The 13487-nt window shown below is 52.1% G+C and overlaps 1 protein-coding gene and 1 long non-coding RNA gene across 4 annotated transcripts in view; one reads left to right on the top strand and one right to left on the bottom strand.

Moving 5' to 3' along the window:
• The window catches only part of KIRREL3 (kirre like nephrin family adhesion molecule 3), a 358997-nt gene that overhangs the window by 329867 nt on the left and 15643 nt on the right, over nucleotides 1–13487 (bottom strand). The window lies entirely within an intron of this gene.
• LOC127482284 (uncharacterized) lies at nucleotides 8703–11871 on the top strand. Its single transcript, XR_007908481.1, has 4 exons — nucleotides 8703–8836; nucleotides 10003–10330; nucleotides 10730–10849; nucleotides 11764–11871. It is a non-coding gene; the product is annotated as an uncharacterized LOC127482284 (long non-coding RNA).

Raw genomic sequence — 13487 nt, 5'->3', positions numbered from 1 at the left:
AAAAATCAAAGCTGGAGCTCAAGTAGCTAAAAGCTCCAAATTTGACCCTTCCCATCCCATTCACAGGATTTCAAAGGAGAACAGCAGCCTGGAAATTACGCTGTTAGCTCTGGAAAAATGTTCTCTTGTCACGCCGTTGGATTTGTCAAGGATTGTAGACCAGAGTCCTCTGCTGCTGTGGGTGATTAGAGGGGTTCAACCACCACGTTTAGGGGGTGGGTGGCTGGAGATGTGGATGCAGAAGGAAGGGCTCTAGGAGCAGGAGCTGTTCCCACAGCATTGCCTGCTGCTGTTTGCTAACTCAAGTCATCAGCAGGAACCAGACCCAAAAGCTCTCAGTCTGGGGCACCAGGGACGGGGGAGCTGATACCAAACCCACAGCAAGTCCCCAAACAGCTCCAAGTTCATGGACTCCTATAATCCCAGCATGGTTTGGGTTGGAAGAGACTTTAAAGACCACCTTCCACTAGCCCAGGTTGCTCCAAGCCCTGTCCAACCTGGCCTTGGACACTTCCAGGGATGAGGAGTCCACAGCTTCTCTGGGCAACCTGTGCCAGGGCCTCACCACCCTCACAGGGAAGAATTCCTTCCTTCCCTCCAATCTAAACCTTCCCTCCTTCACTTGCAGTCCTGTGCCCTTACCAAACCAGCCACAGCCTCTCCCAGCTCCAGGGCTACTCGTTTGATCCCCCAAACATCTTTATTACTTCATAATGACGAACAATTCCGTGATTCCATCGTCTTGGTGACCCACCTCTTTTCCACCTCACGCACACACAGAGCAGAGGAGTCCAAACCTCTCAGCCTAAAGCTCGATTTTAAAATGCAGTTGGCACTCGGGTGGACACTTCCAGAGGAAATGAAGAAGTCTGGGGGTGTGTTTCCCCAGCACTCCCTGCTGCACCCTGGGAGATCTCCGGCAGATTTTCCCAGGCAGGCAACAGCGAGAACACGGGAGGCAGAAAGCACATCTTTAAATTTTCCCCGAGCTGTCTCCTGGACAGACAATCCCATTAAGTGAAGCAGAGGGACCTGAAGCTGTGTAAAAGCAACAAGGTGAATCTCCTTAGTGCAGGAGCCTGACAGATGAGAGCAAAATGCTGGATTTAACTCCAATGGAACACAACAGAGCGCGACGTGTTACCGGAGGGTGAAATGCAAGCCCGGGCTGCCTCTGCTGCACACAGCCAGGTGATCTCCCAGCTGCCAGCAGAGATTTCTGTTAGGCTTCCCTCTCCAAATGGAGGGACTTCATTTGGAGATAAGACAGTAAAATGAGACAGCTTTGAAGCAATATGCTCAAGGTCACCGAGGAATTAATTGCAGAGCAAGAAGCAAACCCAAAGCCAGCCACGAAGCACACTTAGCCCCAAAGCCACTAGTTATAAGACGTGCTATTTATCAACATCTATCAAATTAGGCAGAGTACCATAAACTCAGGCTCGTGGAGCATTTTTTAAAGTGGCAGGAAAGGAAAAGCAGTTTCCCAGTTCTTAAGAGCATCTCAGGAAGAAAAATACTGGCATAATAAAACTATTTTAAAAGGCACCTCATGTACTATTTATCTCCTACTCAACAGTCTCCCTAAATCTGAGTGCAACATGTTGGTAATGGGTATCTCAGACACATAATTTAAAGTGTTGCTGAAATTTCTTACACGCAGAAGATCAGCCGCTGAGATCAAAGGCTGACGCATCCAGTGCCTCTGTCTGTGACAAAAGAGAGAGGTTTCTAACAGTGAATTACAGTGTTAAACAAATTGAGCCCGTCTCCCCTAAGAACGTTTCCCTGCTCACTTAAGAGTACAAAGTTTGTTCTATGTAGGCTACTCGCAGAAAAATAACAGGCTGTCTGTGGAGTGACTCATCCAAAGCAATCCCACTGTGCTGGGAGGCTGGGGAGAGGGGAAAGAAAGCCAGGGATCAGCCACCAGGACAGAAATCAGACACTCCAAAGGGCTGGTAACACAGGCTGGAACAGGATCCCAGGGCAATGGGCACAGCTGGCAGAGCTCAGGGACTGTTTGGACAATGCTCTCAGGCACAGGGTGGGGTTTTGGGTTGTTCTGTGCAGGGCTAAAGGGTTGGACTCCATGATCCCTTCCAGCTCAGGATATTTCATGGTTCTGTGCCCAGGTCCCAGTGAAAAGCACACCAGCCATCCCTGCCCAGCCTCTCTGAGAGCACCACCTGCCCAGCAGCAAACATCTGCCCTGACATTCAAAGGCAGCTCACCACATCCCCCAAGGAACACACTGGAAACTTGGGAAAATAAAGGCAAGAGACTTCTACAGCCCCGGTGGGAACGCCCCATCTTCAGCCACCCGAGAGGACATCCCGGTGTTCTCCAAGCAGGATATTTTAAAGGAAAGCTTCCCGGGGCGGGGCAGCCTCCCAGTGCCTCCACCCCGGGCTGGGCAGGCACAGCTGGAGTTCCCCCTCGCTGGTTGGAGCCTCGCAGCCTCCAGCCCTTCCTAAAGAAACCAAACCAGCCCTTCCCGAGCTCCCACCGAGGGAGTGAGGAGGGATGTGCAGGAGCATTCCCCACACTGCAGTTGTCATCCCCGGCTCGCTGATGACTCGCATTTACCTGGAGCCGGATCCTTTGTTCCCTCCCCACGCAGACGGGATCCCTCCCGGCGCTCTCCAGCCCAGGCTGTTCAAACAACAGGAGCTGTGTTTTGGTTGCAGGTTGCACGTAGTTTGGGAATCGCTTTTTTTCTCCCCTCCCAGCTCCAAGGGTTTCATTTGTTTGATTTCTCTGAGCCACGGGCATATTTGCATTAACCAGACAAGGAATTCTTCGCTGGGTTTCCCCCACCAGCTTCCTGCCCTGAATATCAAATACTCAGGGCTCTACATCCACCTTTGCCACCTCCATGGATGTTTGGATTTTGTATGGATGTTTGGATGTTTGGATTTCTTCTCTCAGTGGGAGCAGGGGGGGCTTGCTTTCATTTGTTTTCTTTACAAGATCACAAAGCAGTTCAGAGGTGTTCTCTGCAGGGGAAAAATACCTTCAAACCCTGATAAACAACCAGGCAAACAGGGCTGGTGTGGGGTTTTAGGGAGGGTCTGTGCAAGCAGCAGGGAGTAGGGGGAATCCTGCACCCCACCACTGCAGTGGGCACACCCCAGAGGGCGACACAAGGAGACAAACTCACTTTTCTCCATCCCCAAGGTGCTCCCAGGGTTCTTTTTCCACCTTCACCCGGTGCAGGTGGAGGCTGGAGCTGGCTAACAGCTTTACTCACGGGGTTGTGGGAGGACACTCAGGGAAGAAAGGTTCCCAAACAAGCTCCTGGCACAGCAAAGGGTGGAGGAGGGGGGGGAAATCCTCCTCTGCTGATCTCAGAGCTAAACATTCCCAAACTTAAGGCAAGGCAGAATCCCTGAGTGCCCTGCACTGCAGCTGGGACGGTGCTCAAGTCCTCCAATCCCACTGCTGCCTTTCACTCCATTTGCTGGAATTCTGCTGGAATTTGCTCTGGTTTTCCCCAGCTCCCCTCCGTGTCACGATGTCCACCTCCCTCCCTCTGTCAGTCCAGGTCCCCCTCCTGAGCTGGATCCATCTCCCCGGGTGAGCGTGGCTAATGTCACAATCATTCCATCTGACAAAGTCTCGGCTCTTCCGCGTCTCCCTTGTCTCCTTGAATCTCTGTCAAGGCCCTTTCCACATGTCTAAGCATTTTAATGACATATGGTGCTGGGACTGGGGGGAGGGAGCAGCAGATGAAAACCCAGCACGGTGAGAAACTGGGAAAAACCCCAGGGAAGGACCTGGAAGACAACTGGGTGGTGAAGGAGGAGGATGAGGAGGATGATCTTGGGGAAAGTTGCTCCACCACACCATTCAAATCTTCTTTCAGCTCTCCCCCAATATCTCATTGGTTGCCCAGAAGAAAATGCACCTTTTGAGGGTTTCTCTGTCAGATCCTGTTTTGCACCTCTATTCCAGACCCCTCCTTTGTGGTCACCAGACCCTGTGTGACCACCAGGAACACAGAGATGTGCCAAGGCACGGTGGAACAAAGGCACAGCTCACCTCTTCCTCCCCCCAGGAGGTGCTCAGTTCCCAGCTGGACCAGACCCACACGGCCAGAGGGGGTTGGAGTTGGGCAGGTCACACACAGGCATTGACTCCACAGCCTTTCCCTGGGGTGGAAACCCACCAAAGGTGCATCACAGCAACACACCCTGCCCCAAATGCCAGGGTCTGAACTTCATCCCCAAGTAAAGAACACTCCCAACATCACCTTCAGCCCAGCAACCTTCTCCTCCCCAGAGCTGGGGACTTACATCCCCCCCATAAGTGGGGACTTACAGCTACTTTTCTCCAGGCACGGTCTTAGCAGATCCCAAAGCTTCCAGACAGCTAAGAAGCCCCAAAAGTCCTTTTAAGACAGGCTATTCAGCAGAATCTCACTGGATTTCTCCCTGAGTAATTGCATTTTGTCTGCTTATAATCCTCTTGGTGTTTAATTCTCCTTCACCTGTCGTAAACTGGTGAGAGCTGTGGCAGGACGCTGATGGCAGCAGCTTTGCTCCATGCAAATGAAGCAGTCTTGTCTTAGAGGGGCTCAGTACCAAAGAGTCAGACACCAAAAGCCTAAAAAGAAAGTGGACCTGGATCCCAATTGCTCTAAGAGACCCTCAGCCCCTCAGCTCCAAGACAGAGGTGACAGCAACACCCACGGTTTAAACTCCTCGCTCTTTAGGAGCTCTACTCCTGCTGCAGACCAGCTGAACTCCAGCTCTGGAGTATTTTGGCAAATCCCACCTTTGGCAGATTAATGAGCAAACCAGCAGGAGCACAGATCCTTCCTGGTATCCCAGTTTGGGTGGAAGCACCAAGAACTTGCCCATGACTGCAGAGCCCTCGAAGACTCGGAGCAAGCTGGGCTGGGGGAAGGTGTCCCTGCCCGTGGAAGAGGGGGGGAACCAGCTCTAAGGTCCCTCCCATTCCATCACAAACCATTCTGGAATTCTGTGGTTCTCCAAGGCTGCTGCTGACCAACAGGCTGCACAGGGGGTGGAACATGGATGGGCTGGGATGAGTCTGGCACATACAGATGGATTTTGCTTTCCCAGCCTTATTCAGTGGCACTGCAGCAGCTGGTGTTTATTCTCTATCCCTCACATATTCCTGGGGTTTGGGGAAGCTTCACAAGACTCTCCAAGTACAACAGCTACGAACAGAGTCCCAATCTGGCTTTCCCACAAAACACTTGAGGAGAGGGAAGCAAAGGCAGAGGGTGCACGAGTCAGAGTCCAAGAGCGTGGCAGTAGGGACCAAGAGCTGACAGGTGAGGAAAACAAGTGGACATACCTGCTGAAAATTGTATTTTATAATCTGTAATGAAGCCTCGAATGAAAATTAAGAAGCACAAAAAAAGCACCTCAGCTCCCAAATGACAACCAAGCCCCCGGAGTTAGAAGCTGGTGCTGCCAGGGTTCCTCTCCCTGTGACACACTTACATTAAACACAAATAAGTCAGTGAGGAACACAAGACAAAAGAGCCATTTGTCAGGTGACACGAGGGAAGGATGAGGGGATGCTCCAGGAATTTATCAAGGAAATATGTTGAGCTGTGCAACTTTTTTTTTTAAGGAAGACACTGAAGAGAACGAGCAGCTTCCCCGTGAACCTGCAACGCTGCTCGATGACATATAAAGCAGAAACAACCCCCTGAACACCCAGCACTGCCTGGGAGCTGCTCTGCCGTGTCTGCCAAGGCTGGGGGCTGGGGGATCACGGCCAGTGCTCCCGAGCTCCACAGCTCCAGTCAGCCTGAAAATGCCTGCAGCCCCCGTGCTGCACAGCCAGGCCCAGAGCTTCCAGAGGCTCTGCTCAGACAAATATCCACCTGCTTTCCTCTGGGGGGGAGAGGGGGATGTTCTCAGAGCCTTTTCAGTGTCGAACAAAGTTTGTTTGAACTAGACTTAACTGCAGCAAGAGCAGCATTAAGCCGAACTCAAGCACCTGTGAGAACACTCTGCTTTAAATAGTTCCTCTTCAAGCTTTAACGTCATGTCAGGCTCAAGAAGATTTTATGGGCCACCAAGAGCATCTAAAGCCTTGGCATCCCATTTGCAGCCTGAAGAGCTCTGCAGCAGCAGCACTAGGGGAGGGTTTCTGGGGGGTGTGATGCCCCAGCACCAGCAGCCCTGTCCCAGCCCCAGACAATGCCCCCATCCTGCAAACCAAGCTGGGAATCACCCCTGCACCACCCTAAACCTGTCATTTTGCAGGTTTCCAGCCATGAGGCCACTTCTAAACTGGCTGCACAGGTGCTCCTGAAGCAAATCCCTTGTCAGCAGCCCCCCTGGATGCTGCTCAGACCTGTCACCAGCACTGCCAGGGTCAAAATGCTGCCCTGCCTCGGGCCAGGCAGGCACTTTGCATGCTCAAAATTCATTAAAGTCAAACACTCCTAAGACTTTTTACACATGAAAAAGCAGATGAAGGTGAGACAGAGCAGTTCAGTGCAGCACAGGCAGAGTTTTATTTAATGAAGGTATATTTACTCAGCAGAGCTGAAGGGCTGCTTCTTCACAGCAGGTCAGGGGCTGCTATGCAAATACTAATAAATATTTTGCACTTTTCAAGAACGCTCTACCCAAGTGCTCTGCAAGTGTGAACTGCACTAAACCTCCCAGGATCTGGAAGGAACAAGGGAGAAAACAGGAGCAGACACTTCGTCCAACACAGCAACACAGAAGCCTCTTGGGTGCAAAGCAGAGACATTTGACAGCACCAACAGCTTTCCCAGCTCCCCCTGGAAGTGCTTTTCCATCTCTAACCTCACATTTGTGTGCTTGGCAGCTTTCTAGAAACAGCAGCTCGGTATCGATTCAGAAAACAGAGTCATCTGTGGTTCATTACTCCCAACAGATTTCACAGGGGATCCTGATCCTGCCTGATGCCTCAGCTGCTGCTGAGCCAGCTCAGCCTGCACGATCTGGGGCTGGTATGAGAGAGTAAAGCTTCTCAGGAAACCCCTCACACAGGACAAAAGCCACCACAGGGACAAGTTTGTTGAGCCCAGAGGGATTTGTGCTTTAGTAACTGGCTTTCCAGGAGGTGTCCTTGGGCTGGGAAACAAGGTGCTGGGGAGCAAAGGCGAGGGGATGAGGATGGCTGGGCCTGCTGGGCCACTCACCAGCTCTGAAACCAGCTCAGAACAACTCTGTGGAGAGGAGCAGCTTCTACCCTGCAAAGCACTGGGGGGAATAAAGAAATAACCAAGGATGGCTCCAGTCAGATCCTGCAGAAGGACTCAGAAGGCAGCACTGAGGTCTCAGGTTTCCAGAAGACTCCCATCTGGGCAGCTCCAACGTGCCATGAGAGATTCCTGGAAGGCTGAAGGAGCAGTTTTCCTCCCTTGCCTCAAAAAGCCTGCAGCTTGCAGGCAGCACCCTCTGCCAGCTGGAGGGTTGGGAGCCATCCCAAGGAAGGTGAGGGAGCCACAGGGGTGATCTCCAGCTGCACTCCGAGCTGGTGCCAGGCAGAGATGGGATCACTGGGATCAGAGCATCTCTGCAGGGGAACAGGAGCTCTTCACCTGTGAGACAACAAATTCAGGCTGCTCCCTTCAGCTGAAGCACTTCCAAGTCCAGACAAATATCTACCTGCTTTCCTCTGGAGGGGAGAGGGGAATATTTCCCATTTCCAGAGGGAGAGGTGGGGTTGCAGACACAGACACTGACCATGGGAGATCCAACCTGTGGGAACTGGGATTGGGATCTCCAGCAGCAGCAGAGCTCTGAGCTGCCTGCTGGAGCCAGAACCACTGTGCTTCCAAGGTACCAACTTATTTTGCAATCAATAGTGAGATTTATTGATCCAGGAAGGAAATACAGCCTGAGAGAGCCTGGTCAATAGCAATCCCAATGGGGAAGAAGTTTTAATGGAGACCAGAAAAAATTCCGAGCTGGATTTTGTTCTGGGGCAAAACTCTGCCCAGGCTGATGATCTCAGCCCAGGAGCAGCTCAGAGACTCCTCACTGCTCTGCTGCTCTTCCCACTGCCCAGCTCAGATGCCAAGGTCTGGGACAGCACAGAAAAGAGAAACCCCATTAGCTGCTCCCCGGATCTGTCTGGCCGAGGACAAGCTGCTAATGCTGCCTGCCTTGGAAATCAGAGCAAGAAATTCAACCTGCACAGTCAAGGCCAGACCCAGGCGTGTAACTCAGTGATGGCAGGAGTTCAAGCACTTAAAATGTCTTTTGAAACCACAGTAAAATCCTGCTGTCCCATCCCTCTTGGAAATGGACTCCGCTGAATGTCAAGGCCCTGAAAGGCAAGAACACAAAAGCAACAAAAAAAACCCCAAACCAGCTCTGCTTGACAGAGGCCATGAGAGCTGGATGCAGCAATTTCCCTTCATTTGTCAGCAAAATCTCATCAGCTGCATAAAAACACAAGAAGAGGGTCGAGTTCCCAGAAGGGCACCCTCAATATTGGTGCAGGGGCTGGGGAAAGGCTCCACACCACGGTTCTAAGGGTGAGGAGCTAAAGCCTTAACTCCAATATTGTGAAAGCAGCAAAATGCCACCTTCAGGGAGGCAGTGAGGATTTCTGGGGGGCTGCAGATCCCCCCCAAGCTGCAGCAGCACCATCCTGCAGCTCCAGGGAATGAAGAACCTCTTGTGCACGTCACAGACAACAACAGCTCTGCCCTGTGTTTACAGGTTACTAAGCAGCCATCACCTAACCCCCCCCTTTATTCCCCTGTCAATACCTGCAAAACAGCTGTAGAAGAACAAACAGCTCTTTGTGGCCCTTTGAAAAGGCTCAGAGAGGCCAACAGTGCCCTGGGATATCTCACACTGAGGTAACCCCAAGGCATGGGGAGCTGCAGAAGAAAGGTGGGAAGAGAGGTTTGGAGAGCAGGGCTTTCCCTGCCGTGGAGCCCAAAGGCTGTCAGCACCCAGGGAAGCAACTGGCACAGCCTGACAGCCCTGCAGGAGGATAATTGGGCAGCCAGGGCTGTGCAGATGAACTAAAGTGTTTACTGGTGTTAATATTTAATTGTGTCACACGAGGAGAGAGGAGCTGGGGGAGCTGAGCCGAGGATGGAGATGCACGTGTGTGTTCAGGGGCTGCCCAGTTGGGCACCTCCAGGAGCCAAAACATCACCTCAGGAGCACTGGTTTGGAGCTGCCAGGCTCCCCCTGCTCTGCTCCCTGGCACAGGGAGGAGTGCTCTGCCCTCTGGTTTGGGAGGCACTGCAGGTGGAGCAGGGAAAGGGGAAGGCTCATGGTAAAACCCAGCTCCCTGGCACCTGACCTGCCTCAGCCAAGCCAGAGGCTCCACCCAGCCTCGTGTGTAAGAAAACTATTGGCATCCACATCCCACCACAGAGACACTCATGAGACCAGTCACCCAAGGAGGGCCCAGCCCAGGAAAGGAGGTGCAGCACTGCTCATTTCAGGATGGCTTTGCTCATGGGGTGTGGGAAGAAGTTGTCCAGGGAGGTGCAATCACCCTCTCTGGAAGGGTTCAAGAGGTGTCTGGGTGTGGCCCTTGGGGATATGAGTTAGGGGTGGTTATGGTGGTGCTGGGGTGATGGTTGGACTGGATCTTGAAGGTCTCTTCCAACCTTGATGATTCTGTGATTCATGATGAGATGCCTTGTGCTGCCACTCCTCTGTTCTAACACTTGGATGGAGGGACACAAGTCTCCTCCACCCTAAAAACCCCACTGCTCTTGTTGACTCTGCTTAAAGCTGTTTGCCTGTTCCCATGAAAGGGCTTTGCCCCACTGTTCCCCTTGGGCTGCAGCCTGGGAGAGCACAGTCACCATCAGACACACTCAGACCTTTCCATTCCTTCCCCAAAGGGTCCCCAAATCAGCCCCAAACAGGTCACCCTGCACCCCACCACAGCAAAAGCCTGAACCAGCGTGTTCCTAAAGCTGCTGGTTGTGTGATATGTCTGCGTTTGGCCAAAGCCAGCACGGAAATTCAGAGGCAGGCTCTGGCTCCATAAATCCCGCAGGGTGAACAGCGCGGGCTCTTTGCTGGATTATCACCGCTGAAAGGAGCTGCAAAGCATCCAACTCCACAAATGAAAGATGTTAATAGAGCGGTCCCAGCGGAGGGAGAGGCTGTAGATTATGTGGAGCTGCTTTCACATCCTGCGAAATGTGCAGATTTAAATAACATTCCCCTCTCACAAGGATAAATCTCCGCGCTCGCCACAAAGAGCCGCAGCCCGGGCCCACGCCAGGCTCCTCCAGAGGGCTCGTGGGAGACATGGGTGAAGCACTGAAGACCTGGAATTTGTGTCCCCTGCTCGATGCAGGGGTCCCAAACAGCTCCACTAGGTGAGGCTTCCTGCACAACCTCCCTCCCCGCAGTCCTCCTCAAACACACACGCACAAAAAAAGAGTTAAGACAGATTTTTCTCTCCAGCCTCTTAATTAAGCCATTAGTCTCTTCCCCCTTAACCCAGGAATGAGAGGCCTGTCTTCACAGGAGCAAATGATTTCCCCAGAGTAATGAAGATGCATTATCATACAGAAAAAATCATTAGTTGCTATGTCCAGAACAATGCAAGTGCTCAATTACTACACTTCCCAGCGCTCCTGGCGCAAACTTGGAAGAGATGCATCCAAAGGGATGTGCCCAGAGAAACAGCACTTGCTCAGGAGAAGACCTGGACCAGGTAAAAAGGTCCTGCCTGAATTATTTTCCAACCAAGCCTTTGCTCACTTCACCCTTAGGACACCACAACAACAGGCAGCAGATCCCAGGAGGGTTTTCTCCTGCTGCTTTACAACAAAGGACTTGGGAGGTTGAGAAGGGGAGTTTCCCATCCCACTGGGAAGGTCTCAAATATCCTGGTAAGGATTCATCAGGACTAGGAAGCACTTCTCATTTTGAGGGAACTGCTGATGAAGGATGATGAGCAGCAGGGCTTTGGTGACCCAGGGAATCCCTGACTTGCCCCATCCTGGAGCCTCCTGATGGGAAAGGACCCCACGAGGCTGGAGTTCAACACCAGGGATGACCCAGCTGGGTTTCAAGGCAGCTGGGGTTTGGTCACCCCCCTTGGAAGGGACCCTCAAGGATCATCCAGTCCAACTCCTGGCCCTGCACAGACACCCCAACAACCCCACCCTGTGCCCCAGAGGATCATCCAAACCCTCCTGGAGCTCTGGCAGCCTTGGGGCTGTGCCCACTGCCCTGGGGAGCCTGGGCAGTGCCCAACCAGCCTCTGGGGAAGAACCTCCTCCTAAAACCCAGCCCAGCCCCCCCAGAGCTCCAGGCCAGCTGCAAAATACTATTCACCCACAACTTCTCTAACTCACAATTTCCCCTCTTCCTCGCCCCCAGGATGATTAAGAATAAGATTTAGTCATCTAACGAGGGCCCCATTATTCCTTCACACGTATCATTTCAGAACTTCTCTCACCTACCGAGATACCCATTAAAAAAATGACTCATGAACTCTTTCCTTGTGTCTTTGGCACAATAATTCCAACCCAGATGTGGGTCAACTGATGCTATTCATGAGCTGCCATCAAACCCATTCAGTGGTTCAGACTGAAAGGGGAGGAGTGGGTGTCAAGAGTGAAAGTGTTTTATTTAGACATTTTTCCATCTACATGAAACATTCAGACTTTTTTTCCCCCCCAAGACATCTCTGAAGTTAATTTACTTTAAAAAAGGTTTTTTAAGTCTGAACAAAGAACGTATCATATCAAATGAAATGTTTCATTTGACCTGAAACAAATATTTTTGGTCTTGTTTTCAGCTAACCCAACATAGCGTTTCATCTGCAGTTTTTCAGTTCTGACAGACAAGGGGAGGAAAAAAAAAATCAATTTCAGAGCTCCAAATACAACCCATTCTTTAACAGTTGTCACAGAGACTGTAGCTTATGTTAATATTAAAATACTGCTTTAGCAATTTATGAACATTATCTGGAGAGTGAAGGCACAAATTAGCAGAGATGAAGCAAAGTTACCCGAGCTAATGCATCCTTGGCATTCATATCTTGCTATTGTTCAGCTCATCTTAAGGAGCTATAGGGTTACCTGATAAAAGGGGCAAAGCTTGATGGTTAACCCAGGTTGAGATGATTCCCGGGAATGTTTCCATCCCTTGGTGGGCAAAGCACATCGAATCCTAACAGGGTTTGTGTTGGAAGGGACCTTAAACCTCATTTTGTTCCACCCCTTCCACTGGACCATGTTGCTGTAAGTCCAACTTGGCCTTGGACACTCCCAGGGCTGGGGCAGCCACAGCTTCTCTGGGCAACCTGTGCCAGGGCATCACCACTGTCCCAGCCAAGAATTTGTTCCCAACATCCCATCTAACCCTGCCCTCTGGCACTGGGAAGCCATTCCCCTTTGTGCTGACCCTCCATCCCTTGTCCCCAGTCCCTCTCCAGCTCTCCTGGAGCCCCTTTAGGCCCTGGAAGGGGCTCTAAGGTCGCCTCAGAGCCTTCTCTCCTCCAGACTGAACAATCCCAGCTCTCCCAGCCTTTCCTCCCAGCAGAGCTGCTCCAGCCCTCTGATCCTCTTGGTGCCTCCTCTGGACTCTCTCCAGCAGCTCCACATCCTCCCTGTGCTGTTCCCAGGGCTGGAGCAGCTCTGCAGGGGGGTCTCACCTGAGGGGGCAGAGGGGCAGAATCCCCCCCTGCCCTGCTGCCCACGCTGTGGGATCAGCCCAGGGCACATGGACAGGGCATGTCCAGCCTCACCCACCAGCACTCCCAAGTCCTTCTCCCAGAGCTGCTCTCCCATCCCTTCATCCCAGCCTGGATCCATCCCAAGGGTTGCCCCGACCTAGGGTAGCCCCTTGTACTTGGTCTTATTAAAATTCCTACAAATCACCCCAAAAGACACCGCACAGGTTTTCAACACCCACAGCCCAGTGAAACCACACAAAAATCGCCTTCCTGGACTTGATTCCCCTCCCAACCCAAACCATTCTATGACTCTCTACGTGAAGAATGTGATGTGCTGACTATTCTGGGGAAGGTGTGAAGCTGGTGTGGCTGCCAGGGGGGTTATAAACCCCCAGGATTGGTGCTGAGCTCCAGGCCAGGGGGGTTATAAACCCCCAGGATTGGTGCTGAGCTCCAGGCCAGGGGGGGTATAAACCCCCAGGATTGGTGCTGAGCTCCAGGCCAGGGGGGGTATAAACCCCCAGGATTGGTGCTGAGCTCCAGGCCAGCAGCACTTTGCAGGTACAGGGTGGGTGAGATCACGGCTTCCTCGGAGCTGCAGACGGTGGTTGCTGCAGTTGAAGGCAAAGCAGCCATCTCTGCCTTCACATGTGACAATTGCCATGCGATTTCTGTCTCATTAAGCTCTGAAATGTAAAACAAATGGGATTTATGTGGCTGCTGCTCGGCACTCGCTCGTGCGGTGTCAAGTCTTGCCTTTAAAGGCTCTTCAGTCTCGTCGCTGCCTCGTCGCTCCCGTTCGGCTCCTGAGCCAACACAACACCTGGTGGGTCCCTATTTCAGGC

The sequence above is a fragment of the Manacus candei genome, unplaced genomic scaffold, assembly GCF_025592945.1.
Source record: "Manacus candei isolate 608988 ecotype Guabito, Panama unplaced genomic scaffold, ASM2559294v1 h1tg000086l, whole genome shotgun sequence".
Lineage (NCBI taxonomy): Eukaryota > Metazoa > Chordata > Aves > Passeriformes > Pipridae > Manacus > Manacus candei.
Note: the sequence above shows the minus strand (reverse complement) of the source record. Positions and strands in the feature narration are given on the sequence as shown.